This window comes from Labeo rohita, chromosome 5, assembly GCF_022985175.1.
Source record: "Labeo rohita strain BAU-BD-2019 chromosome 5, IGBB_LRoh.1.0, whole genome shotgun sequence".
Lineage (NCBI taxonomy): Eukaryota > Metazoa > Chordata > Actinopteri > Cypriniformes > Cyprinidae > Labeo > Labeo rohita.
The window spans coordinates 5593240-5597146 of NC_066873.1; the positions used below are offsets into that span (position 1 = coordinate 5593240).

Sequence of the window (3907 nt, forward strand, 5' to 3'; positions counted from 1 at the left end):
AGAGAGATGAGCGATCTGCACCACATGCATGTGCCGTACATAAATGCAAACTATAATGTATTTTCATGTAATTCCATGCAATTAATTCTCTGAAAACATCACATTCAGGTTACACTTAAGTAAATTCTTTTCAAGTATAATATTTCCATAATAAGCACTCTTTTAAAACTGCAATAAGGTCATAACAAATGGCTCTGATGTCCTACCTGAAGATCATCACTGGAGCCGTACAGGAGCTTCTTTCATTTGATTACTGAGCAAACAGTCCCGTCAACACTGACACAGTCAATATGAGTACGTACTAGTATGGCAGCATTACATCCATGCTATAACGACTGCTGCTCCTCAGGGATGTGTGCTGAGTCTGACTGCCCTTCCAAAGACGACTCTCCAGTCATCTGCCCCATTCATGATGCTGACGGATTTGTATACAGAAGGGAGGAGGAACAGCTGGCTGTCTGGTGCAGTCATAACAATCCGGAGCTGAACGCTGGAAAGCAGTGGAGATCTGATCAGCACCAAACTGAACTGGGACACACACATGCTGTATAGACTCCATTGTGGAAAAGTCACCTCTGAGCAGCAGAACATCCAGGAGCAGTTTCCCTCAGGCCGTCTACCTCATGAACAATTAAAACCGCCTCATAGCTCTCCCCATAGTGCACTTACTTCCATTGTGAACACAATCAAATGTGCAATATGTAAATTCAACTCACATTTATTCAACTACCCGCAGACACGCGTATCTTGTTTGCACATTACCTTCCCTTGCTAAAAAGTACACTTTATCATACTTTTATTTTAAATAGAAATTTAGAAATTTATAATAGAAATAAATAAAAGAACTTAATGTAATGTTTTAACGCTTAATTTCATGTCAGTTGTAATTAAATGGAAATGTATTATTAATATATAAGTTTAGAGTTTTTTTTTTTTTTTTTTTGAGCCATGTAAGTAGAACATCTCTCTCTCTCTCTCTCTCTCTCTCTATATATAGAGGTTTTGCATCTGAACTCTTAATATATATATATATATATATATATATATATATATATATATATATGTAACCAGGTTGAAAAGTTGTTGTTCCAAACAAAAGACTGGTTTATTTCACACCGTGGTTTGAATGTACTGCACATAGAGCGTGTTTTCGTGTCTTTCTCATTTTGTTGCCATAATGTTACGCTGGCCCTTTAAGAAACACGGCTGTGTGAGAGTCACAAAGTGTCGCGAGAGCTACAGATGAGCAGCGCGAGTTATCAGTGCAGAGTGAATGTTCGTCATGCGGTGGAGGACTGAGATCCTTAAAAGCCATTAAATCACATAATATAGAGAAATATGCACATGCAGTGAGTTATACACTCGTTCTCAATTATAGGGTGATTCGGATGGCTGTGTAGTTTTGCATGTTGACAGCGATTGCTGACGAACATGTCAGTTTGGGGAAGATAACCACCAAAGCGTAAGTTTTGATAATATAATCTGTATTAGTGGACTGTTAAACTTAATTTGTGCATAATCTTATGTAAACCAGTGTTATGGAAACATAATTATTTTGTTTAGAGGGGAGAAAAGTGCTTCATAGACCCCTTTGTGTTTCCAGTGCGGTGTAAAGCATTCAAGTGAGTGTTGTTCACTTTTATTAATTGTAACAGTGCTTATTAGTTATGCACATACATGTTTTTTGGGACAAGGTTGAGGGAACTATTGTTCTAATGTCATGTTCTCCAAATGTTAAGAAACAGTTTTGTAATTTTCCCCTTATTGTGCGCAGAGGGAAGTCGAGTAAGCATTAACGTGTACCTGTGCTAGACTGCTGATGGACTGTAAGTTTGAAACATCAAATTCGTTTTTGAAGTCCTATAAGAACCCATTTACAAATGTGAGGTTGACTGAGTGTTAAATTGTGCAATAGTGTTGTAATGTATTAAGGATGCTCAAAATTGTAACTTATAATTTCCTTCCCATGTACTCTTCATATAATTTGTGTAGCCTTATTCAGTTGATCACTTTTATTTGTTGACAGCTGTTACATCTACATTTCTATTTGTTTTTCCAGCATGAGAGGCTACTGCCGTTGTCTATGTTAGCTGGTTATTGTGAATGTGGAAAAAGACACATACTCCATTTGTAGTGAAGATAATTTTATTGGTCTCGTTGGCTGTTTTAAGCTTTAACTTTTCTGTTCTAATTCCCCAAAATTTGCATACTTAACGCTGCGCTGATCCAAGTGCAGTCTGGATTAAAAGACCCCTTTAAATTCTTCATCCTGTGTCCGGTGTCACAAATTCATATTCCGGGCTATATATATATATATATATATATATATATATATATATATATGTGTGTGTGTGTGTGTATGTATTTTTTTTTTCATATTTACTTCTATTGTATTTTAAATAAAGTTTTGCTGATTGTACTGGCTTACAAAGAAAGATTATGTCATGTCAATTTTTTTTTTTTTTTTTTTTTTTTTTTTTTGTAAATGCATATCTGTAATGATGAAGTTCCACTCTAGTATATTTAAATTCAAATAACACATTACACTTACAATTACATGTATGCATGTGTGTATGTGTATATATATATATATATATATATATATATATATATATAAAGAGTTCAGATGCAAAACCAAAGCCATCTTTGTCAGAAAAACCAAAGCCATCTTTGTCAAAAATGAGATAATGATACTGTGTGAATGCTCCTGACACATATTATACGTCTATCAAATACTTTTACTTTAAACTCGCTAACTTCCAGCCTCAGCCCAATCAGAAGTACCAGTACTTACATACAAACCTATACAAAGTAGCCAGAAAGAAATGCTCATTTTAAAGAAATACGTCAGATGGATTAAGGGGCTTTTGCATCTGAACTCTTCATATATATAGTATTGAGAAATAGTGTGTGTGTACGTGACTGTGATTTTAGTTACATTGTTCTGCCATTAGATGTTTCTATAAGTCAGCAGTAAAGACTTTTACTTTTAAAAGTAAACCACCACAGCCACAGCCATTTCACCCTGCAGCCCAAGACTGGCTACCCACTGAAGCTAAGCAGGGCTGAGCCTGGTCAGTACCTGGACGGGAGACCACCTGGGAAAACTAGGTTGCTGTTGGAAGAGGTGTTCGTGAGGCCAGCAGGGGGTGCTCACCCTGTGGTCTATGTGGGTCCTAATGCCCTAGTGTAGTGATGGGGACACTATACTGTAAAAAGCACTGTCATTCGGATGAGACGTTAAACCGAGGTCCTGACTCTTTGTGGTCATTAAAAATCCCATGGCACTTCTCGTAAAGAGTAGGGGAGTATCCCCGGTGTCCTGGCCAAATTCCCTCCTCTGGCCTTTATCAATCATGGCCTCCTAATAATCCCCATTCACTGAATTGGCTCTGTCACTCTCTCTCCTCTCCACCTGTAGCTGGTGTGTGGTGAGCGCACTGGCGCCGTTGTCCTGTGGCTGCCGTCGCATCATCCAAGTGGATGCTGCACACTGGTGGTGGTTGAGGAGAGATCCCCCCATGATTGTAAAGCGCTTTGGGTGTATAGCAATACAAATGAAAACGCTATATAAATGCACTCGTTTATTCATTCATTCATTCAAACCCTATAAATGGAAGTTATTTTTAGTTTCAACAACAGCTTGATGCAGCTAAAAAATGCACTGAGCAGCCTTAACAGATTAAAAGATATTAATGTTATGACAAAGATAACGCTTTCCTCAGCAGATATTCAAACTAATGTTTATTGTGAATTCAGACCGATCTGAAGAATGAATGTTGAATCAGATGCAGGTAATCACACTCGCCCAGTCCATCTCTCTCTCTCATAATACTCTACATAAATACAGTAAGCTTGACTAGTGAACTAAAACAAGTAGGCTTATAAAAAAAAGGGCGTAGCTTGT

General features: G+C 37.5%; 1 long non-coding RNA gene across 1 annotated transcript; it reads left to right on the top strand.

Moving 5' to 3' along the window:
• The first annotated feature begins 1277 nt into the window (after window positions 1-1277).
• Window positions 1278-2292, top strand: LOC127165983 (uncharacterized). The gene is made up of 3 exons (XR_007827842.1): window positions 1278-1462; window positions 1564-1622; window positions 1775-2292. It is a non-coding gene; the product is annotated as an uncharacterized LOC127165983 (long non-coding RNA).
• Window positions 2293-3907: the final 1615 nt, after the last annotated feature.